At 44.8% G+C, this 25,464-nt stretch overlaps 1 protein-coding gene across 1 annotated transcript in view; it reads right to left on the bottom strand.

Annotated features, from left to right (window-relative positions):
- SLC23A2 (solute carrier family 23 member 2) overlaps positions 1-22,775 on the bottom strand; it is a 246,869-nt gene extending 224,094 nt beyond the window's left edge. Inside the window, exon 1 of the mRNA XM_077469482.1 lies at positions 22,626-22,775. The gene's annotated coding sequence lies outside the window, so the exon portion shown is untranslated. The remainder of the gene's footprint in view (positions 1-22,625) is intronic.
- Between the last annotated feature and the right edge of the window lie 2,689 nt (positions 22,776-25,464).

The raw sequence follows: 25,464 nt of genomic DNA, 5'->3' as shown, positions 1-25,464 counted from the left end.
TCAGGAGGGCATGGCACTGCTGGGTGGGGTGCCAGGAGGGCATGGCACTGGGGGTTTAGAAGAGTATGGCAATGGTGGATCAGGAAGGTACAGAAGTTATCAGATGCAGGGTAGCACAGGGAAGCTGCCGTGGCCTATCTACATGCTCTGGTACTGACCCCTGCTGGCTCTCCATTCTTGTCCACCCCACAAGCACCTTGGATGGATCGGAGAGGTGGGGGGGCCAGTGGGGAGGAGCGCACTACACTCAGGACTCAGGGGAAGAACTTGAGTATATTCAGACAAGAGCCTGCACCCTCCTGAGGCATTATGGAGGCTCTTCTCTGCCCTGCAGCCATATGTATACGCAACCCCAGGATTGGCTAAACATGTATCTGCGCACTCTGAGGTCAGGACTCTGCACAGAGTCTTGACCTCAACCTGATATAATTCAACCCAATTCTATCAGGTTGAGGCCAGGAAACTGTGCAGATCAGTCAAGTTCCTTCACCCCCAAACTTGCTCATCCATTTCTTTATGGACCTTGCTTTGTGTACTGGTCCAAATCATTTGGCGGAGGGGGGATTATGGTGTGGGGTTGTTTTTCAGGGGTTGGGTTTTGCCCCTTGGTTCCAGTGAAGGGAACTCTTAAGGTCAGCATATCAAGATATTTTGGACAATTTCATGCTCCCAACTTTGAGGGAACAGTTTGCGGATGTCCCCTTTCTGTTCCAACAAGGCTGTGCACCAGTGCACAAAGCAAGGTTCACAAAGACATGAATGAGGGAGTTTGGGGTAGAGGAACTTGACTGGCCTGCACAGAGTCCTAACCTCAACCTGATAGAACACCTTAGAGATGAATTGGTGTGGAGGCTGCAAGCCAGGCCTTCTCATCCACATCAGTGTCTCACCTCACAAATGCGCTTCTGGAAGAATGATCAAACATTCCCACAGACACACTCCCGAACCTTGGAAAACCGTGGACAGCCTTCCCAGAAGAGTTGAAGCTGTTATAGCTGCAAAGGGTGGGCAAACACAATATTGAACCCTACAGCCTAAGACTGGGATGCCATTTTTCGTGTGTGTAAAGGCAGGTGTCCCAATACTTTTGGTAATATTGTGTACTTATGTGCAGCCTCTATCCCTTGGTTGGACTGAGATCGCGTTCACTGAGAGTTCCTAGTAAAGTGACTAGGAAATGCAGGCGTAAGCTCCCAACCATGCGGGTTCTGCAAGAGCCAATTACAGTAATAACATAAGCAGGAAACCCACGAAACACCTCTGCATTATACATTCTAAGGCCTAATGCACACACGTTTCTCCCCTCCTCTGGATGCCTTGCTTCAGCAGCGTTAAAAACGCGCCTAAAGCCACATTTCAGAAAGGTGTTTAGGTAAGCGCTTGGCCATTCATTAGAGCTGCACGATTCTGGCTAAAACGAGAATCACAAATATTTTTGCTTAGACTAAAGATCACGATTGTCTCACGGCCAAACCAGTGCCACCTGCCAGTGCCAACCAGTGCCATCTGTTGCCAGCCTATAACCCTGATGTAACAGCGTTACATTGGAGTTATTGATTGGCTGCTCGGTTGTGAGTTAGGGTTTTGGGGGCGAAAATTACTGGCCTTACCCCGGGAGCTGACAATCCATACCACTCTAAAAAAAATAGCTCCTAGATTCAAAGCAAATTTGTCAAGCCCTGAGTTAGAGCAGTCTTGTGACTTCTATTAGTATCTGGCCAAGCACTGGTTAAAGCTTGGAGGGGGAAATATGACTGCCCTATGAGGCTGCAGGAACCCCGACAACAAACTGAGTATGTGCAGAGTGCCTCCAAGGCTCTGTTCTATCAGCAGATAGACTGAAGACAGTAAAAGAAGGGGAGGATCAGAGAAGACAGAAGCAAAAAGCCTTTTTACACAATGTGGAGGATTACCCCTTAGGTTCCACAGCAAGTATAACAAGCATGCTTTACTGCATATACGGAATTTTACTGTTAGGGTGAAAGTGTTACTAAACTCACATCTCCCTCCCACTCTTTTCTCGCTTTTTTGTTTATTTTTAGGATTAGTCTCTCTCCTCTTATGCCTCATAGTCAGGACTGAATTAACCACTTTCAGACCGGACCAATTTGCTGGTCAAAGACCAGACCACTTTTTGCGATTCGGCACTGCGTCGCTTTAACTGACAATTGCGCGGTCGTGCGACGTGGCTCCCAAACAAAATTGACGTCCTTTTTTTCCCACAAATAGAGCTTTCTTTTGGTGGTATTTGATCACCCCTGCGGTTTTTATTTTTTGCGCTATAAACAAAAATAGAGCGACAATTTAGAAAAAAACGCATTATTTTTTACTTTTTGTTATAATAAATATCCCCCAAAAATATATAAAAAAACATTTTTTTCCCTCAATTTAGGCCGATACGTATTCTTCTACATATTTTTGGTAAAAAAAAAAAAAATCGCAATAAGCGATTATTGATTGGTTTGCGCAAAAGTTATAGCGTTTACAAAATAGGGATAGTTTTATAGCATTTTTATTAATAATTTTTTATTATTTTTTTTTTTTACTAGTAATGGCGGCGATCTGCGATTTTTATTGTGACTGCGACATTGTCGGGGACCCATCGGACATTTTTGACACATTTTTGGGACCATTGTCATTTATACAGTAATCACTGCTATATAAATGCAGTGATTCCTGTGTAAATGACACTGGCAGTGAAAGGGTTAACCAGTGGGTGGCAGTGTAGGGGTTAAGTGTTCCTAGGGGTGTGATACTAACTGTGGGGGGGTTGGGCTTTCATTTAGTGTACACTGATCTCTGCTCCAATCACATGGAGCAGAGATCAGCGTCACTAGTTGCTAGGCAGAATGGAAAAATGTTGTTTACACAGCATTTCCTCCATTCGGCCGCTCCGTGAGACAATCGCGGGGATGCCCGCGGCGATCGAGTCCGCGGGTCCCGCGACCGGACTCACGGGGGTCCCGACCAGCGCGGGAGCGCGCCGCCGGGCGGCGCGCTCCCAATGGCAGGGCGGCATCGAATATTGGACGTACCTGTACGCCAATATGCCTGCCCGTGCCATTCTGTCGTCGTACATCGTCGTGCGCTGGTCGGGAAGTGGTTAAAGAGGAAGTAAAGGCACTTTAAAAAAAAAAAAAAAAAAAAAAAATGCAACCTGCAAGGCAAAGGCATAATGAGCTAGTATGCATAGCATACTAGCTCATTATGCATAACTTACCTGAGAACAAAGCCCCCGAAGCGGTCCTCCTCCTTTATCTTCACCGCTGCCATGTATCTCGGAGTGACTTCCAGGTCTCGCTGCTCCGGCGCTGTGATTCGCCAGAGCCGTGATGACGTCACTCCCAAGCATGCACACGGGAGCCGACATGAGCAGCATATCGCCGTGATCTGCGGTGTGCTCAGTGCGCCGCTGTCTACGGCGCATGCCTGTCTTTTTGTAAATATCTCCTAAACCGCGTAGGTTTAGGAGAAATTTCTTGGACCTACAGGTAAGCCTTATTCTAGACTTACCTGTAGGTCAAAGCGGTTTGTAAGGGTTTACAACCACTTTAAAGTGGAAGTAAACACCCCTATCCTTTATAGACAAGGAAGCTGCCATCTTGGCCTCGCTTTAATCTACAACTGTCATAATGCTGCAAATGTGATCAGTTATGACACTAGCCATTGGATGGTTTAAAAAGTTTGGTTGAGAGCACAGCCAATGGGAGTGTTACATTTTGGGCATGTGCCGGAAATGTAACAGTTTTTAGAAAAATGTTAAATGGATGGGTTTACTTCCGCTTTAATAGCATAGGATAGCTTTTGCAAACAACTTTTTTCCTAGACAACAAACAACTTTTCGAAATGATACAAAAGGTCAGACTGAAATGAAAATGGCTGGTGTAGATGGAAGTCCCGATCGGTTGTGGACCTCAATGTATGGTTATACTTCATCACTTCTGTCCTACGGTAGAAGCTTTTTTTATATGTTGCACAGAAATGTATACCTCTGATTTTTTTGTATAGTCACTAGTGTATTTTTTTCAGTTTCAATACGTTTTTGAAGAAACTGCCATTAAAAATACAGGTAAACATCCTACATATTTTCACATTACCACAAGCTTCCTTTTAAAAAGTAGATGTGGGAAGAAAAAGCATTATTCACTCATCACAATACTAACAGAAAAATGCATCAGAAGGCACAGCAATAATTACAGCTAATCATCCTCAATAATAACTCAAATTCTTGAAGCAACTGTGTGCCTGAATGACAAGTCTGATGACTGTACCAGCGCAATAACGTGAACGAGGAACAAGCAGGCTATATACCAGAAGATTTTCATTCAAAATGTTTTGTTTTAAGAACACTCAAATACTTTATTGTCAATCACCTATCATTAGCCAAAAGCAACACTTTCTGTCAGAACTTGAAGGTCACTTTCACACGGGTGGAACAATCTAGTTCGCCTGTCTTTTTTTTTTTTTTTTTTTAGACGGACCTGATCGGACCATCCAACGCGCTCTATGGAGCGGCATGTGTCCACTGACAACTGCCGACACCCGGTCCTATCTGCTAAAAAACAGATGGGTGGAGATCCCTCTAGTCTAGCGGATTGGAGGGCTTTCAGGTCTAAATGGACAGGCGGTCCGTTTACATCCGACCGCACATAGAGGACAGTGGGTTGTGTGCCCACTCTGCATAGGCAGAGTGGACACAGACAAGTCATCTACCTGCTCAGTGAAGATCAGCAGAGATGCCACACTGAGCAGGCGGGCCGCTAGCGGAGTCTTCCTCATGTAAAAACAGGGGCTTTTTTTTTTTTTTAAACACACAAAGTTGTCGCTAAATTATATTCTGCTCACACATGGCATGGTTATATGTGGAATATATTCTGCTGCCTCTCCTGAGTACGGGGATACCTCATGTGTGAGACTTTTTGGGAGCCTAGCCGTGTGCAGGACCCCGAATCACTGCCTTCAGGATTTCTAAGGGCGTAAAATTGTGATTTCACTTCCTCACTACCTATCACAGTTTTGGAGGCCATAAAAGTTAGCACAACCCCCCCAAAAGACACAATTTTGGAAAGCAGGCACCCCAAAGGTATTTGCTAAGAGGCATGGTGAGCATTTTGAGGCTCTTATTTGTTTTTGAAAAAGAAAGAAAAATTAATTTTTTTTTGTTTTTTGTTTTTTTCAAAATGTTGTGACAAAAAGCGAGTTCTGCAAAATAATCAACAAATAGCTTGGGCATCTACTTTCCAATATGGGGTCATTGGGGGGGGGTTTATGCTATCTTGACATTTCATGGCCTCCAAAACTGTGATGGTGATTTCACTCCTCACTGCCTATCACAGGTTGAGTCCATGAAATGTCATGGCAGTCCCTCTGGCTATAACCCCTCAGCCGGCTTCCTGCAGCTCAGTACATCAAAAAGCAGTAGAATTTAAAATAACAGGAGGGGTGGGTGCTGTGTCCATTAATGAACTTCAAAGAAAAGTATTTTACGGCGAGTACAAAAATCCTATTTTCTCTTTCGTTCATTGACGGACACAGCTCCATTAAATCTTACCCGCAGGAACGTCCCCAAGCAGTGTCAGAACAAGGGGGGGAAACAGCAAACATATTCTGAAATCCTTTGTGCCGTGAAATCGCTACTTGTGATGTGCTTAAAGGGTATTTCCATGTGCTATTGGAATACTAATGTATATGGCCAATGGAGGCCCTGTGTCTTATGTGCTACTTTAAACCTTAAGTGCACCTTCCTCCTATGTGTTTAAATTATTATTATCTTTTGAGTTAAACATATTGTTTGATTTAAAAAGGTATAGCGCCAACTCTACCCAATTTTCTTTTCATACTTCAATAGGCCCCACCCAACTGGGGGGGGGGGCGTATCAAGTAGAGGCAGCTCTTATCCATTACTATTCCATAGCGCAATCCCATCTTTTTTTCTTTTAAACAGCAAATATAACTTCACCCACAGACAGAGGCGATCGACGGAGGAGATGCCATCTGAAAAGACCGCATCATACCTTGCGGCTAAGATATTCATCAGAATGTGTTTACAACCAAAATGTAACTCTCTTACAAGAAAGAAAAAAAAAAATAAAAAAAAAGGAGTGTGAATTGCAACGATTACACGGCCGCCTGCAAAACTTTGCGGACAAAGCAAGCATCTGAAGATGTGCTCACATCAACTTTGTAGAACTTTGTCGCCGCTTTATACACCTGGGAGACAGACGCTTGATGTCGGAAAGCCCAGGAGGTCCCAATTGCCCTGATGGAATGGGCCGTGACAGGAAAGGGGGGCACCTGCCCCTTCAATGCGTAAGCCTGGACCATGATCTGTCTGATCCACCGTGAAATGGTGGTCGACGAGACCACCAGCCTTTTTTTCATACCAGCCACCAAAACAAACTGAGTCTGACTTCCGGAAGGGAGCCATGGCAGACAGATATACCCTTAGGGCTCGGTTCACGTCCAGGTAATGGAGGGCCACCTTCTTAGGGTGTGTGTCGGCTTAGGACACAGAGATGGTAACACAATTGTCCTCATTGAGATGGAAAGCCGAAACCACCTTTGGAAGAAAGAAATGTTGTGGGCGCAACACCACCTTATCCTTGTGGAAGACCAGATAGGGTGACAAGGCCGCCAACTCCGAACCCTGGGCAGATGTAATAGCCAATAGAAAGACTACTTTCTAAGAGTCAACAAGGGAATTTCCCTGATGTTCTCAAACGGTGGTTTCTGAAGTGCCGATAGCACCAGGTTCAGATCCCACGAAGGTAGGGGCGGCCGAACTGGAGGGACTACATGCCGAACCCCTTGCACACAGGTGCTTACCAATGAGTGAGATGCCAGGGGACACTGGGGAGAAGAAAAAAAAAAAAAAAAAAAGATAACCAAGGCTGATATCTGTCCCTTGATGGTGCTTAAGGCCAGTTTCTGGTCCACACCTCGCTGCAAGAACAGCAGGATTCTGGAAACTGAATAGGTGCGCAGACACCACCCCATCTCCTCACACATGGAGATATAAGCCTTCCACGTACAAGATTTTCGTGCCCTTAGCATAGTGGAGATAACAGAGTCCGACAGACTTCAGTTCCTTAGCACCTGGCTTTCAACAGCCATGCCGTTAAAACCAGCGACAGTAAAGCAGGACGGAGTATCGGACCTTGCGATTGGAGGTCTTCTCGCATTGGCAATCACTAAGGGGCATCCACCACCAGGCGTACTAGGTCAGCGTACCAAGGATGCCAGGGCCAATCTGGGGCGATCAGTATCACTGGAATCCCCCTGCCCTCCACTCTGTGAATCAGACGAGGCAACAGCTTTAGCAGAGGCAAAGCGTCAATCAGCCGGTACTGCTCCCATGGAGTCAACAACGCGTCTGACGCATCCACCCAAGGATCTCTTGTCCTGGACACGAACCTCCGCACCTTTCGATTGAGCCGAGAGGCCAGGAAATCCACATCTGGTGTGCCCCACCGCAGGTAAAGAAGCCTGAACACCCCCGGATGCAACGACCATTCTCCTGGATCCAGCATCTGGCGACTTATGTAGTCCGCCTGCCAGTTTTCTACCACTGGGATGTATATGGCCGACAGGGCCAGTACATGTCACTCTACCCACCGGAGCATGTGAGCGACCTCTCGTGCTGCAGCCGAGCTCTTTGTTCCTCTTTGATGGTTGACATATGCCACCGCCGTGGCATTGTCTGACTGGATCCTGATCATAGACTCATTGACCAGGTGGAGAAACATAGCCTGATCGCTCGAAGCTCAAGCACACTGATCGGTAACTGGGATTCCTCCCGCGACCAGAGGCCCTGGGTCGACTGTATCCCCAGCATTCCACCCCAGCCGGTCAGACTAGCGTTCGTTGTGATCACCGTCCAATGAATAGGTAGGAACAATTTCCTGGAACGAAGGGCCGGAGATCTCAGCCACCACAGAAGAGATTCCCTGACTAACTGGCTGCCGATCCAGGGATAATGGAGATTTGTCCCATTTGGACAATATCTCCCTCTGAAAGACTCTGGTGTAAAATTGGGCGTACGGTACCGCCTCGAAGGAGAGTACCATGAGGCCCACAACTCGCATGCAGAAACGCAGCAACGACCGCCTGATTTCATCAACAACTTCACCGCGGCTCTGAGAGTCTGCAGTTTGTCTGAAGGGAGAAACACTCGCTTCCACGGAGTCCAGAAATAAGCCTAGGTACTCCAGGTGCCAATTGGAGCCAATACTTTGGTAAAGACTCGGGGTGCTGATGCCAGGCCAAAAAGGGGAGAGCCACAAACTGGTAGTGCTCTTCCCCCACTGCAAATTGCAGAAACCTCTGATGCCTGAGGCATATGGATATATGCAAGTACGCGTCCTGGATGTCCAAAGATGCCAGGGAGTCCCCCTGATGGAGTGCAGCGAATACGGAGTGAACTGATTCCATTCTGAACCTTTGTACTTTCACAAAGCAATTGAGGGCTTTTAGGTCCAGAATTGGACATACCCCCTCCTTTTTGGGGGCTGCATACAGATTGGAGTAGAATCCCGGAAACATTTCCAGCTTTGGAACAAGCACTACCACCCCGCGTCTGAGCAGGTCCCTTACTGCCCTAAACGGGGCCTCCCGGCGAGCCGGGAGTAAAAGGTAGGCTGGAGGGAAAAGAAAAAAAAAATCATCAAGCGAAGCTACAAAAAGTCGCTCACCAAGGAAGGTCAAATCCGTCAGAGCTTTTTTATATGTCTGGACCGCACACCAGCATTTCAGCCAGATCAGGCGCCATAGCACCACTGTTGATACCGATGCTATGGAGAGCAAGGGAAGTTTATAGAGGGTTGCATCACAGACATACTTAAGGTCGTGCACCAGCTGGTCTGCTAGTTCTATGCAGACTGGGGGCAACTGTTGCTTCTCCAATTCACGGTGCAATCGTTTTGCCCACTCAGTAAGGGTCTGCGTCACCAATGCCATGGCCAGTACCGGTCGTAGCGCTGACCCCACTACCGTAAACATGGACCGGGTGACTACCTCGGCTCCCCTGTCGGTAGGGTCCTTAAATGCAGGAGCCCCTTCTACCGGAATCATGGTTACTTTATTTAACCTGGATACGCTGTTCAAAAGGATAAAGCACCACCATCCTTTTTGGGCTACGTCAAAATGGCTGTTGGCCGCTCTTGTATAGTGAAAAAAAAAAAAAACACTAGGAAAATAGCCGCCGGACTTTGGGAAAATGGCCGACGGCCATGCTGCTCACAGATATTAACAGAAAATGGAGGCGGCCAGCGCTAATGGCGATAGCCCATGCAGAGCCCACAGACACCAGCAGAGACAGATGACAGCACATGGACACAGACAGCCAGCGCAGCCCCCAGCTAGGGGTCAAAGGCCCCCCGCAGAACCCCTGGCATGTCGTGGCTGACCCAGCACATAGCTAGTGCCTGCACACGCTCGATGGCCAGGCTGGGGAGACTATAAGGATCTATATTATGCAGCCTGTCACCCAGCCGGCTGTTGATAGAAGATCACAGGATCAATTTCATGCACGAAGGGCAAAAATCCAGAAAAAAATCCCCAGGACCGATGGTCCCGGCAGGGAGCCTAGGTCCATCTCCTTCACTAGGCTAAAAAAAAAAAAAAACGAGGTGCAGGAAGCAGGCTGAGGGGTTATAGCCAGGGGGAGCGCCCCCTGGGAGGAACTGTACAGTTCTGTTTTTTTCACATGTATTACATGTTCTGCCTAGTCCTCTCCTGAAGGTGGTGTGATAACCCTACAGTCAAGATTTAAAGGAGCCGTGTCCGTCAATGAACGAAAGAGGAATAAACACAGGTGATCAAATACCACCAAAAGAAAGCTATATTTGTGGGAATAAAGGATGCAAATTTTGTTTGGCTACAGCAGTGCATGACCGCGCAATTACCAGTTAAAGCAGCACCAAATTGTAAAAAGTGCTCTGGTCAGGAAGGGGGTAAAACCTTCCGGGGCTGAAGTGGTTAAAATAAACTGAGATCTACAAAGGAATTCAATTTTCAGAAAAGCCTTTACTAGGGTACCTTCTTTTGATGTACGTTCTGCAAATAAACTTTTTTTATTCTTGCTTTTGCAGAAGTAAAATCCTTGACTTATAGGAACACGGTGCGACATTATTTTATTTGGCTCACAGCCACAGTAGATGACATCATTTCACAGCAGGAGTTGGACTATTTACCAGTTCAGTATCCTATTATTATTACGAAAATACACAATAGTCAAACCCCACCACCTGGACGACTTATTTTCAACCGAAAAGTGTTGTTTTTTTACAGCCACATATTTTGAGCCTTTTAATTCTGTTAGAATGTTTTCATTGAATGTTTCCAACAAAGTAAAAACATACATGTCTGTATCATAGTGCAGCAACACTACCATGGACAGTACCAGGACCATAGTGCATCCAACTCAGACTTAGCAATCGACAATGTGTGAAACGATTGAAAAAGAATCTGTACTTTTACACAGTCTTAAAAAAAGTGGTATTGGTGCAACCCTAATATACCGGATAGAAGGAGTTGACATCGCCACCAGAGACTTTTTTGGGCACATGTGATGTTGAGTGGTTGTACATCAATATTTTCCATCAAGTAGCTATGGACACAATAAAATATTTTTAACCATGGAGTCCCATTTAAAGCGATCGTAAACTGCGTTAAAAAAAAAAAAAAAAAAAAAATAGGCACAGGATGTTGAAGTCATAATGTGCTAGCTTACTAGCACATTATGACAAACTAGTTTCCTGAAAATGAAGACCTCCAGCGGCATGTTGTCATCGCTGAAGGCATTTCCATCTTCACCCGGTCTTCCGTCCAGGTTTGTGGGCTTCTGCGGTATAAATGGCCAAGTCGGCGATGATGTCAGGAGTCGCCATTTACGGGACGGCTCTGAAGGAACTTTACAGGTATACAGTTCCTTCAGAGTGCGTGTGCCATTGACCTGACCACCTGCATCTACAGTAAAATATCTCCTAAATGGTGCACGTTTAGGAGATACTTACTGTACCTATAGGTAAGCCTTATAGGTAAAAAGCATACATTGGAGTTTACTCCGACTTTAAGAGCCCAACTACACCAATTTATTTTGAAACTCTTGGGAGTTTATATTGAAACACAACTTTCTTTTCTTTTGATGGTCTTTAACAGAACTGGGGGGTTGCTTAGTTTTTCCCTATTTTTGTGGTGCAGACATGTCTTATTTAGGGGGCTTACATTCCCTTTTTTGTGTTTAGTGTCCTCCCCGAGCCTGTGACTGGACTGTGAAAGGAGAAGCAGCATACCAATAATACTCTAGTAGATCAACCTGGATTTGAAAAAATATGGTCCAGACAAAAGTCAATTAGGAATATCAACCGTACCAATCAATATGAATCACAGAATTATTTTTTTTGTCAGACCACAGGCATGGTGTTTGTGCCAAGTTGCCTTTGTAAGAAAATTATGTAGTACTAACCAGGAATGTGTTACATACGCAAATTCAAAAAACATATTTACAAACTCAGACTGGCGATACAGCAAAAATTTACCTCTGATGTGGAATATTTCATGGAAGCCATTTATCAAGCAAATTAGCAACAATATACGTTGCAAATGAGGCTGCATCTCCTATAGCAAAGTTATTGCGACAGCTTTACAGATTTGTGCATCTTTATTCTTGGGCAGCCAGAGGTGGCAGTTGGCAAAGTTCAGACATATTTATTACTGAAGACCAGAGATTTCCACAGATGCATAATTAACAAGTGTTCAAGATCAGGTACCATTCAGTCACAAGCCTGACAGTAGAGCAGCCAAAGGAAAAATGTACAACTCAGGATGTAACCGTTCATATTGCATCTTACTGCTTCTGTTTAGCCTTGGTTTTCCCTGCGACAGGATTAATAAACGGCCCTATGAATTTTCATAAGACTGATAAAGAACGAGCAGGGCCCTCCGATTCCTCCAGTATTGAATTGTATTATAACTGTACCGTCTGCCCTAATGTTGTAAAGCGCTGCACAAACTGTTGGCGATATAAAAAAAAAATCCTGCATATTAAATTGAGTGACCAGGTTAGAGCAAGTGAAGCCTCACATCAGAGACAGCACCGGCATTGGGACACTGATATTACTATGATTATTGTGCGTTTTAAAATATTGTTAATTATATATATAAATCACACACATTTAAAATATTGCTATTATACACACACACACACATACTGTATGTATATAATAACATTTTATATGTATACACACACAGTGCCTTGAAAAAGTATTCATACCCCTTTAAAATGTTCCACATTTTGTCATGTTACACTCAAAAACATAAATGCATTTTATTGGGATTTTATGTGATAGACCAGGCGTCACTAAATAGCGGGCCGCGGTCCAGTTCCGGATCCGATCCCAGTGGCCATTCTGCCCAGACCGCAGTCTCGCCAAGTAGTTTCCTGTGTGTCCTGTCCCCGTCGCCGGCTGCCGATGCCGATATGTACACAGCATGGCAGGTGCGGCAGGTCCGGGGGGGGGGAGGTGATGAGGCAACCTGTGATGTGAAGGGGGAGGGGCAAAGGACACTGATGTAAGAGGGGGTCTGTGATTTATGCACTAGCAAAACACAGGTTTCTGCCAGGGCAATAGAAAACAATTGTTTTCTATGTGTCCTGTTCACACTGCAGCAGCGCCCTTGAGTGCGTAGCAGTGTGGTGCAAAATGCATACTTTCAGTTGTGGTTTATATGCACCACAACTGAGCAGCGGTGCATAAAAATGAATTAAATGTATTTTGACATTTCAATAAAGTTGAAAGAAAAAAAAATTGTATGATGTGTGTGTGGCACACTGTGATGTGCACAGGAGGCTGTGATCTTAGGCCATCATGTGGAGTCATAGCACCAATATGACATTTGGACCTCTGCTGGAAGAAAATTTTAGTGACCAGACCCCCCCCCCCCCCCCCGTGAATATTAATTCAGCGCCCCTGTGATGGACCAACACAAAATTGCACATAATTGTGAAGTGGAAGGAAAATGATAATTATTTGTAAAACGTTTACGTGAAAAGTGTGATGTGCATTTGTATTCAGCCCCCTTTTTTTTTTTATACCTCTAACTAAAATCTAGTGGAACCAATTGCCTTCAGAAGCCACAGAATTAGTAAATAGAGTCCACCTGTGTGTAATTTAATCTCAGTATAAATACAGCTGTTCTGTGGAGTCCTCAGCTCTTCTGTTAGAGAACCTTAGTGAACAAAAAGCACCATGAAGGCCAAAGAACGCATCAAACAGGTCAGGGATAAAGTTGTAGAGAGGTTTAAAGCAGGGTTACGTTATAAAAAAAAATCAAAAAAATCCCAAGCTTTAAACATCTCACGGAGCACTGTTCAATCCATCAGCCAAAAATGGAAAGGAGTATGGCACAACTGAAAACCTACCAAGACATGGCTGTCCACATAAACGGAGAGGCCAGACAAGGAGAGCATTAATCAGAGAAGCAGCCAAGAGGTCCATGGTAACTCTGGAGGAGCTTCAGAGATCCAGTGGGGAGAATCTGTCCACAGGACAACTATTAGTCGTGAGCTCCACAAATCTGGCCATTAGGGAAGAGTGGCAAGAAGAAAGACATTGTTGAAAGCCAAAAGAAGTCCCATTTGCAGTTTGCAAGAAGCCATGAGGGGGACAAAGCAAACATGTGGAAGAAGGTGCTCTGGTCGGCTGAGACCAAAACTGAACTTTTTGGCCTAAAAGCAAAAAGCCAAATACAGGGCAATCTTAGAAAACCTGTTAGAGTCTGCAAAAGACTTGAGCCTGGGAAGGAGGTTCACCTTCCAGCAGGACAATGACCCTAAACATACAGCCAGAGCTACAATGGAAAGGTTTAGATCAAAGCATATTCATGTGTTAGAATGGCCCAGTCAAAGTCTAGACCTAAATCCAATTGAGAATCTGTGCCAAGACTTGAAGTCATTTTGCAAAGAAGAATGGGCAAAAATGTCACTCTCTAGATGTGCAAAGCTGGTAGAGACATCCCCAAAAAAAGAGTTGCAGCTGTAATTACAGTGAAAGGTGCTTCTACAAGGTATTGACTCGGGGGCTGAATACAAATACACACACCACACTTTTCATACATTTGTAAAACATGTTGAAAACCATTTAATCGTTTTTTTTTCCACTTCACAATTACGTGCCACTTTGTGTTGGCCTATCACATAAAATACATTTACATTTTTGGTTGTAATGTAACAAAATGTGGAAATTTTCAAGGATATATATATAAAATATATAAAACTATCACTAAGGTAGGGCATTCAAAATGGAAAAAGAGGGGGGATCCTTTATAGAATAGTGTGTAATATATCTATCTACAGTGCCTTGCGAAAGTATTCGGCCCCCTTGAACTTTTCAACCTTTTGCCACATTTCAGGCTTCAAACATAAAGATATAACATTTTTATTTTTTGTGAAGAATCACCAACAAGTGGGACACAATTGTGAAGTGGAAAGAAACCTATTGGACTTTTGAAACTTTTTTAACTAATAAAAAAATGAAAAGTGGGGCGTGCAAAATTATTCGGCCCCCTTGCGTTAATACTTTGTAGAGCCACCTTTTGCTGCGATTACAGCTGCAAGTCGCTTGGAGTATGTCTCTATCAGTTTTGCACATCGAGAGACTGAAATTCTTGCCCATTCTTCCTTGCAAAACAGCTCGAGCTCAGTGAGGTTGGATGGAGAGCGTTTGTGAACAGCAGTTTTCAGCTCTTTCCACAGATTCTCGATTGGATTCAGGTCTGGACTTTGACTTGGCCATTCTAACACCTGGATACGTTTATTTGTGAACCATTCCTTTGTAGATTTTGCTGTATGTTTGGGATCATTGTCTTGTTGGAAGATAAATCTTCGTCCCAGTTTCAGGTCTTTAGCAGACTCCAACAGGTTTTCATCCAGAATGGTCCTGCATTTGGCTGCATCCATCTTCCCCTCAATTTTAACCATCTTCCCTGTCCCTGCTGAAGAAAAGCAGGCCCAAACCATGATGCTGCCACCACCATGTTTGACAGTGGGGATGGTGTGTTGAGGGTGATGAGCTGTGTTGCTTTTACGCCAAACATATCGTTTTGCATTGTGGGCAAAAAGTTTGATTTTGGTTTCATCTGACCAGAGCACCTTCTTCCACATGTTTGGTGTGTCTCCCAGGTGGCTTGTGGCAAACTTTAGACGAGACCTTTTATGGATATCTTTGAGAAATGGCTTTCTTCTTGTCACTCTTCCATAAAGGCCAGATTTGTGCAGTGTACGACTAATTGTTGTCCTATGGACAGACTCTCCCACCTTAGCTGTAGTTCTCTGCAGTTCATCCAGAGTGATCATGGGCCTCTTGGCTGCATCTCTGATCAGTCTTCTTGTCTGAGCTGAAAGTTTAGAGGGACGGCCAGGTCTTGGTAGATTTGCAGTGGTCTGATACGCCTTCCATTTCAAAATGATCGCTTGCAGTGCTCCTTGGGATGTTTAAAGCTTGGGAAATCTTTTTGTATCCAAATCCGGCTTTAAACTTCTCCACAACAGTATTACGGGCCTGCCTGGTGTGTTCCTTGGTCTTCATGATGCTCTCTGTGCTTTCAACAGAACCCTGAGACTATCACAGAGCAGGTGCATTTATACAGAGACTTGATTACACACAGGTGGATTCTATTTATCACCATCAGTCATTTAGGACAACATTGGATCATTCAGAGATCCTCGCTGAACTTCTGGAGTGAGTTTGCTGCACTGAAAGTAAAGGGGCCGAATAATTTTGCACGTACCACTTTTCAGTTTTTTATTTGCTAAAAAAGTTTAAAATATCCAATAGATTTCGTTCCACTTCACAATTGTGTCCCACTTGTTGGTGATTCTTCACAAAAAATTAAAATTTTATATCTTTAGGTTTGAAGCCTGAAATGTGGCAAAAGGTTGAAAAGTTCAAGGGGGCCGAATACTTTCGCAAGGCACTGTATCTATCTATCTATCTATCTATCTCTATACACACACAAATTCTAAAAAAGGATCTTTTTTTCCCCCCTCTCTCTCTCCGTTTCCATTTTGAACGCCCTACCTTAGTGATAGTTGCCCTCTTGTCTGGAAATATACATATTTTCCAAATCACAGGTATTTGAACTCATTGTCTGGTGGATGATGGATCAGACAGGTCCTATATCTATAACATTTTGCACTGCTGACTGGTCTGGGATGCACTCTCTCTATTGAGCCCTCACGCTAGAGCTACACTTTAAACTGCTTTCACTAAGTGGTCCGCAATGGAGGCCTCTGTTTCTTCTTTAACAAACCTTCTGCCTGCAGTATCTTACAAAAATGAGTACACCCCTCACATCCATCCATCCATGGATGCCCTCCCGGTGAGTGGCAAGTAGTTAAGAAAAGATCCACATCATATTTACGGCTCAAGCCTGTGGGAAATCTGCTGTGGAGGTTAAAAATCCAACAGACCTCTCTTTCCAAGTTGCCCATCAAATCTGTCACGTTTTGTACATTTTTTCTTTTTTACTTTGTCTGAGCATAGATCTAGGTTTGTCCCAAGCATGTTCAAATTCACTTACTGTTGAATGACTTACTACCTCTGCTGGAGGTTTATTCCCAGCATCAACTACTCTATAGATAAAAGAATACTTTCTACGATTAGTTTTTAACATTCTTCTTTCCTGTTTGAGGTCATGACTCTGTCCTTGGCTTCATATTGAAAATACTGCCTCCCCCCGAACCTTATTCACACATTTAGGGTATTTAAAGTTCTCAATCATGTCCTCCATTTCCTCTTTCTCTTCAAGATTTTACATTTAAAAAAAAGGAGATTGTCAGCATTGAAATAATTATAAAAACAAGTTATTTTTGACAATCCAATATAATCTTAATTGAAAAATCTCCTTTCATTTTGTGAGGTCTGTCTGTCTGCTGGTCATCTCTTCCCGTAACTTCTTGGATTCCTTGCATGCTATGCAGCTTCTCCTGTACCGTTTGCTTTCCATTTCTGAGAACTATATCTCCCATGGTACCTTGCAGCCTGCAAGTAGCGATTCCTGTACTGACTCCGCCTCCTGAAACTCCTCCTCTATGCAGCTCTAATTCAGAAGGCAGGTGTTCTGTCAGATTAGGCTACGACCCGTCAGATTTCGTAACGGAAGTGACGTTCCGTCACAGCCATCTTGGTACACCTCGCACTCGCCCACAATAAGCCTACAGTCTGAACTCGCCAAGTGGACATCTTTTTATACCCACCAAAATCTTGCATTTCACACTTATTTTTACCACTAAACTGAGCTTACATCGTCAAATACAGTATTTAGAAGTCCATGACACCGTTTTGATGTTGAATTTTAAAAGCAGCGGCAAGCCTGCTGATCTCACGCATTTGCTAGTGTGACTCAAAACAGCCGCTTTTAATATTCAACATCAAAATAGTGTCATAGACTGTATTTCACGATATAAGCTCAGTTTAGTGGTACAAATAAGTGTGAAATGCAAGACTTTAGACTGTAGGGTTACTGTGGCTGAGTCTGGGGTGTACCAAGATGGCTGTGACGGAATGTCACTTCTGTTTTGATGGGTCGCCTAATATGACAGAACACAGGCTCTGTGAAATGTGTGACACAGCAGTGCCTACTCACAGGACATAATGAGTGTGTGTAACAGAATGCAAGGAAGCAAATGTGTGGGGATCTTCAAAGTAAGTTTACAAACCTCAAGCTCATTCAGATTTATAGGGGTAGACTATGAAAACACTGAAATTTGATGTGGAAGTACATTTTTAATTTTACATTTTGACCATAGACACACATTAATTTCCTGCAGTCTCTCCTGGTACGTTTTATCCCTCAGACTTTTCACCATTTTGTTGCCAATCTCTTGACATGTTCTGCACTCTAGCATTCTTCCATGGTGCTCCAGAAGATATTAAAGTGGAGTTCCACCCAAAAGGGGAAGTTCCGCTTTAAGTACTCTCCCTAGGCCTTCCGAGTGGAAGTTCAACTCTGCCCCTTCCTCCCTGCAGTCATCTGGGACACATCACAGGTTCCAGGTGACTGCTGGACCATTCAGGACATGCAGCACGACTTGTGCATTTGCAGTGCGCCCCCCCGGCTGTGGAGCCACAAGCTGAGTGCCACACCTGAAATGCCGATGCCAAGGAGAGAAGAGGGAGAGCAGTGATGGCTCATATGACCACAACGCTGGACCATGGGGCAGGTGAGTGTGTGTATTAAAAAGGCAGCAGCTACACTTTTTGGAGCTGCTGACTTAATAAACATAGAAACATCTGGAGCTCCTCTTTGGGGTGCACAATGCTTCTTCAGATGCAGCCCTTTATGGATCAGGAAATCTCGAATAAACTGCAAAAAAATACACAAGAGAGCGCAACTACTTGTGCATTACCAGCACACAAATTATTAATTTCCAAATACCAATACTCACAAACATAAAAAAATCGTAACTCATATGCTTCAGCCTTGGACTGTTTGCTGTCGATTTGTTCTAACATATCTTTTAAAAGAGAGGTCTCCAGAATTGGTCACAGTATTCTGAGGTCTATCTAAAGATCTATACAGAGAAAACTGGACCTCTTTCCTCCTGCTGGTGACCCCTCTAGTGATACATACCAGACTTCTATTTGCCACGTCTGCTTAATTTGCAATAATCTGACATAAGCATGCCTGAATCGTTGTCCTCTGTAGTTCTATCCAACACTGCACCCCCAATAATATACTCTATCAGAGGATTCTTTTTCCCTAGGTGCGTCATTTTACATTTAGAATCATTGAGCTGCAGCTTCCACTGCTTTGACCTATTTTCCAGCAATGATAAAATTATGCTTCATGGTACAGACATCTCCAGCAATATCCACCTATCTCACATCTTTTCATCACCAGCAAAAATACATACCTTGCCGACCAACACTCCACTTATATCACTTACATGTGCCTACCACCACCAGTCCTCAGCTCATACCCAGCATTGATACCTCACATATCTCTTACCACCAGTATGAAGATCTCTCACATGTGCCCTACCACCACCACGGATACCTCACATATGTCCTTCTACCACCAGTGCTCAGCTCATCCCTAGCATTGACAACTCACGTATATGCCCTTCTACTGCCAGTACCTAAAGACCTCTCACATTGGTTCTTCCACCAACTCACCCTCTGCACTAAAAACTCACATGTCTTACCACTACCAGTCCCTCTCATCATCCTCAGCACTGATATGCATCTATATCCTTCCATCACCAGTCACTAAGATCTACCGCTGTCATACCTCACACGTGTCCCTCAAATGTCTCCTACCACCACCAGTGCCTCAGATCATCCCAGTACTTATATCCCAAATATGTTCTACCAAAACCCATACCTCCAATCACCCCCACAACTGATCTCTCACATGTATCCTTCTACCAGATTCTCAGCTCTCCCCCAGCACTGATACCTCACGTGTGTCCTTCCACTATCTTTGCAGCTCATCCCTGCACTGATAACCCCATATGTCCTTCCAACATTACTTGGTTCACCCCTAGCACTGATACTCCACATGTGTTCTTACGCAAGTTCCTCAACTCACCCCCAGCATTGATACTCCATGTGCATCCTTCCTACATTACTCAGCTCACCCCTAGCAAATATACCCCACATTTATCTTTACATCTAGTCCCTCAACTCACCCCCAGCATGTGTCCCTCCATCACCAGCACTGATACCCCACGTGTGTCCCTCCATCTCCAGCACTGATAACCCAAGTGTGTCCCTCCATCTCCAGCACTGATAACCCAAGTGTGTCCCTCCATCTCCAGCACTGATAACCCAAGTGTGTCCCTCCATCTCCAGCACTGATACCCCATGTGTGTCCCTCCATCACCAGCACTGATACCTTACATGTGTCCTTCCGTGACCAGCACTGATACCTCACGTGTGTCCTTCCATCATAAGCATTGATACCTCACATGTCTTTCCATCACCGATACCCCATGTGTGTCCCTCCATCCCCAGCACTGATACCCCATGTGTGTCCCTCCATCCCCAGCACTGATACCCCATGTGTGTCCCTCCATCCCCAGCACTGATACCCCATGTGTGTCCCTCCATCCCCAGCACTGATACCCCATGTGTGTCCCTCCATCCCCAGCACTGATACCCCATGTGTGTCCCTCCATCCCCAGCACTGATACCCCATGTGTGTCCCTCCATCCCCAGCACTGATACCCCATGTGTGTCCCTCCATCCCCAGCACTGATACCCCATGTGTGTCCCTCCATCCCCAGCACTGATACCCCATGTGTGTCCCTCCATCCCCAGCACTGATACCCCATGTGTGTCCCTCCATCCCCAGCACTGATACCCCATGTGTGTCCCTCCATCCCCAGCACTGATACCCCATGTGTGTCCCTCCATCCCCAGCACTGATACCCCATGTGTGTCCCTCCATCCCCAGCACTGATACCTCATGTGTGTCCCTCCATCCCCAGCACTGATACCTCATGTGTGTCCTTCCATCACCAGCACTGATACCTCATGTGTGTCCTTCCATCACCAGCACTGATACCTCATGTGTGTCCTTCCATCACAAGCACCGATACCTCATGTGTGTCCTTCCATCACAAGCACCGATACCTCATGTGTGTCCTTCCATCATAAGCACCGATACCTCATGTGTGTCCTTCCATCATAAGCACCGATACCTCATGTGTGTCCTTCCATCATAAGCACCGATACCTCATGTGTGTCCTTCCATCATAAGCACCGATACCTCATGTGTGTCCTTCCATCATAAGCACCGATACCTCATGTGTGTCCTTCCATCATAAGCACCGATACCTCATGTGTGTCTTTCCATCATAAGCACCGATACCTCACATGTCTTTCCATCATAAGCACCGATACCTCACATGTCTTTCCATCACTAATACCCCATGTGTCCCTCCATCACCAGCACTGATACCTCATGTGTGTCCTTCCATCACCAGCACCGATACCTCATGTGTGTCCTTCCATCACAAGCACCGATACCTCATGTGTGTCCTTCCATCATAAGCACCGATACCTCATGTGTGTCCTTCCATCATAAGCACCGATACCTCATGTGTGTCCTTCCATCATAAGCACCGATACCTCATGTGTGTCCTTCCATCATAAGCACCGATACCTCATGTGTGTCCTTCCATCATAAGCACCGATACCTCATGTGTGTCTTTCCATCATAAGCACCGATACCTCACATGTCTTTCCATCATAAGCACCGATACCTCACATGTCTTTCCATCACTAATACCCCATGTGTCCCTCCATCACCAGCAATGATACCCCATGTGTGTCCCTCCATCACCAGCAACGATACCCCATGTGTGTCCCTCCATCACCAGCAACGATACCCCATGTGTGTCCCTCCATCACCAGCAACGATACCCCATGTGTGTCCCTCCATCACCAGCAACGATACCCCATGTGTGTCCCTCCATCACCAGCAACGATACCCCATGTGTGTCCCTCCATCACCAGCAACGATACCCCATGTGTGTCCCTCCATCACCAGCAACGATACCCCATGTGTGTCCCTCCATCACCAGCAACGATACCCCATGTGTGTCCCTCCATCACCAGCAACGATACCCCATGTGTGTCCCTCCATCACCAGCAACGATACCCCATGTGTGTCCCTCCATCACCAGCAACGATACCCCATGTGTGTCCCTCCATCACCAGCAACGATACCCCATGTGTGTCCCTCCATCACCAGCAACGATACCCCATGTGTGTCCCTCCATCACCAGCAACGATACCCCATGTGTGTCCCTCCATCACCAGCAACGATACCCCATGTGAGTCTCTCCATCGCCAGCACTGATAACCCATGTGTGTCCCTGGACTCTGACTGTGGCATACCTGCCTGATAGGCCCCTAACCCTCCAGGAAGTATGGCTCCTTCCCTAACACACATTTCTATACTGGAGCATGCATAATCTGGTGCACAGTAACCAATCATCTTCTAGCTTTTGTTTGGTTACAGTGTTAGTAAGTCCACTTTGGGATTTGTACCTACAGGTAAGGCTACAATAAGTCTTCCCTGTAGGTAAAATTAATATAACCTAAACCTGCAGGAAATATTCACACTTGATGCAGTCGGTGACATCACCAGCGCATGAGCTCTGCAGGTCCATCCTACCATGGCGTCACCAAGGGCTCCGACGCACATGCGCATGAGTGACATCATCGTAGCTCCAGCCACTCACAGCTGGAGCATGCAAACCTGGAAGAAAGACCAGGGGAAGATGGAAGCCTTTTCAGCGTGCCGCAGGAGGGCTTCGTTCCAAGGTATGGATTACATAATTCAATGCATACTAGCACATTGTCATACAGAGCAAAGTTTTTTTTCCTGCAGTGGTTTACAACTGCTTAGAGATTTGAAAATGAAAGCTAGAATGTGATTGGTCACTATGCCCAGTACATCCCTGTGTAGTGGTGCCACAGGCTGCAGTCATACACATAGCACCATGGTCCCTCTGCCATCTTGCCCTCCATATGAGCAGACACACAGCACTCTCCCTCAGGTGTCTGCACACACTGATATAAAGGAGTCCTCCACCCCCAGCCCGCGCACATTACCTGCCATCACCAGCATCCAATGGCGGAACGACTACCCGTTGTCCGGGGCTTTGTCTGTGAGGGGCGGATCCTCAACTATCACTCACTACATTCCGTACAGCGGCACTGACAGCTCATACAAGGCCCCGCCCACTTCTACGGATCACCGCGGGACGTCTAGTATTGGCAGGAAGGGCAAGCGTGCGACATCACTGACCTCGTCTTCTCACTTCCGGGTTGATGTAAACCACGTGAAAATGTCACATGATAATCCGAGCCCTCATCTACATAGCGGCTGTACCCAGTATGATCCCTGTCGCCCCGGTATAAGAGAGCGCTCATCTGGACATAGCTGTGCGAAAAGGATGTCATGCCCAGTGAAAGCAAATTATAAAAGAGAATCCACTTATTGTATACACTGTACAGCAAAGAAGTATATGCAAACAGAACTTCGTTCCACTTTAACCCCCTCATGACCAACACCAGGGTTTCCAACCGCCAGTAAATTTACTGACCGTTTGTAACAATCAGTGATTTCTTTACAACTGCCAGTAAATATCAGGAGCTGATCATTTCATGCTGTATTGACCTTTTAAGTGCAAATCAAGCAAATTACTTTGTTTTCGGTATCGTCAATGTTTCCATATCATGTTTATACTGTTCAGATATTCACGGTGTTAGTTTTCAATAGGAGCTCTGTCATTTCTCAGGTCGCCAGTACATTTTCCATGTTTTGTCAGTAAAATATGCTGCGGGAGGTTGGCAAACCTGACCAAGACAAACCTTAAAGTAAGTGTAAAGCTTCACATTGTTTTTTTTATTAAATCAGGTTATCACATTTCATATACAATACCCCCACTATAGTATACTCTTCCTATATTACCTTACAATAAATCAGTGATCCTCAAAATGTAAATAAAAATTGAATGAAAAACTCAAACACAATAATTTTCTAGATAATAATGGAGCTGCTGCGGTAAAAGTAATGGTTAACCCTATGATAACAGCTTTAAAATTGTCACAGCACGGCCCTCTTAAATTCTCTTATGGCCCATACACACGGTCGGACATTCCGAGATCAAAATCCGTCTGATTTTTTCCGACGGATTTTGGCCCAAACTTGTCTTGCATGCACATGGTCGCACGAAGTTGTCGCAAAATCCGATCGTTCAGAACGCAGTGACGTAGAATACATACAACGGGACTATAAAGAGGGCATTAGTCAATAGCTTTTGTCTCGTAATTTATTCTGAGCATGCGGGGCACTTTGTCGGAATTGTCTACACACGATTGGAATTGAAACAATCAGATTTTGTTGTCGGAAAATTTTAGATCCTGCTCTCAAACTTTGTGCGTTGGAAATTCCGATGGAAAAAGTCAGATGGAGCCCACACACGATCGGGTTTTCTGACAACAAGATCCGATCACACATTTTCCGTCGGAAAGTGTGTACAGGGCATTATAAGTGAATACAAAGGGGAGGCTTTAGATGAGGTAAATGACAAAAAAATTTTAAAAATATCTTGACATATTTATTTACAATGCAATGGTATATACATGTGGAATACTGATTTAGTTCTGTTCTTCTGTTATCAGCATGATAACTTCTCACAAGTTCTCCAACATGTGATAAAACCAGCCTAAAATTTGTGTCAGGATGGGTGCTATAAATAGATTAGCAGAAAGCTGCTCTACTCACAGCAGAGCTCTAAAAGTCTCTGCATATGTGGAGGGGGTGTGCCTTTCCTCCAATCAGCTGTCTCCCAGTGTAATCCAACACTACACTGATACTGCTGAATGAAGAAGTGAATAATTCTAACACAATGTGTACTTGGTGTTCATCTTATGTATTTCTTAAAGAGGAACTGCAGTCTGCTCATATAATTTGTAATAAAAACATATTTGCCATTCTGAAGCTTCCCTCCAACCACTTTGCATATTATTTTATATATACTGTGATTCTGTACTTGCCAGATATGCTGCAGAAATCTCCCTCCACTATGCTGCAGCCATTTTAACTGTGGACAGCTAAAGCTGCTGCCTGTTCACTTCCTGGATTTACATAGACACACCTCCAGCTCTGCAGCTCTCATTGACCCCATTATGACTCCCCCCCCCCCCACCCTTCCTGGCCAACTCTCACAGGAGTGAGAGAGAGCTGTGCATGATGTCAAAAGCCTAAGCTTTTTACCAGACAAGAAATAGGAAGTGGGTTGTATAAGGTATTTACTGGCAGAAAAAATAATAATAATTTTACTATCCAAAGTTAAAACAACAAGGGCAGAGGATTTAATAGATAGAAAGATGAAAAAATGACTGAAGTTCCGCTTGAAGAGTGCAGCCATCCAGACTTATAAGGGGCGTGGCCTAAGGTGAACATACTCTCATACAGCGGTAGCGGCGGTGAATTCAAAAACACACTGTGACCTGGCTTAACAAGAGACGCTAGTTTTACCTTTTACCATGTGAGTAGCTTTTTCATGCATTTAATAAAACAAAATTTTAAACGGGATTACACTATGTCTGCCCTTTTCTGCTTCTAATGAGGAAAAACTACTGAATATTACTGGATGTCAACCGGATCAGCTCTGCAGAGCGGCACAGGGGCTCACACTGTGAAGGCGCATTAACCCCTTAGGGGGAAAGGGAGCTGGTGAGTGCGGTCATTTTTCTTACACACGGAAGTCGCACCGGTTGCTATCCAGGAATTCATCAATACAGAAGCACATTGGCACTTTCTTTGTGAAGAACTTTCTATTGTTCTTTTGGAGTGGTTTTATATCAACTACAAATGTGGAATTAATGAGCATATTTCCATTTAGCGATTTTAAAAAATCGCATGCCTCTATTTAGCAATTTT

Source organism: Lithobates pipiens, unplaced genomic scaffold (assembly GCF_037356315.1).
Source record: "Lithobates pipiens isolate NorthernLeopardFrog02 unplaced genomic scaffold, aLitPip1_a1.2 Scaffold_8, whole genome shotgun sequence".
Taxonomy (NCBI): Eukaryota; Metazoa; Chordata; class Amphibia; order Anura; family Ranidae; genus Lithobates; species Lithobates pipiens.
Note: the sequence above shows the minus strand (reverse complement) of the source record. Positions and strands in the feature narration are given on the sequence as shown.